Raw genomic sequence first — 538 nt, forward strand, 5'->3', positions numbered from 1 at the left:
CTCCCCTTGAGCCCGACTCTCGCATCTTGCAGCCAACTCAGCCTCCGCGGGAATGAGGCCGGGACAGGATGACATACGCACTTCCTCCCTTTGGCCAAGATCCAAAAGCGCATTTCTTCGACTTATCAATAACAGTCGCAATATATCCCAAAACCCTACGCACACCTGCATAATCGACCGAGCCACGTGATCGAAGTAATCACTATGGCATTAATCGTACCACGCTCAACGATAATAACGGTAGGCCTAATCACAAATAAACATCGACAGGTTCCGGAGATGGAGGCAAACGGTGTCAGGAATGTGAAACTATTCCGTGTTGGCAGACGTGATGTAATCGTCGAGCGGCTGGACAGTTAGGAGAAATTTGGCAAGAGGAAGTTATGGATTTCGTTAGAGAAAAAAAAAATTATGAAAAGGAAGCGATGGGGAAAGTTTTCTTATTTTCAGCTGTCGGTTTTCGAAACATCTTGACGTGGGAGAGATATGAATAGGAAATGACGATTTTAGTGAGTCATGGCAAGGTTGTAAGAGTTCG

This window comes from Penaeus monodon, chromosome 23 (assembly GCF_015228065.2).
Source record: "Penaeus monodon isolate SGIC_2016 chromosome 23, NSTDA_Pmon_1, whole genome shotgun sequence".
Taxonomy (NCBI): domain Eukaryota; kingdom Metazoa; phylum Arthropoda; class Malacostraca; order Decapoda; family Penaeidae; genus Penaeus; species Penaeus monodon.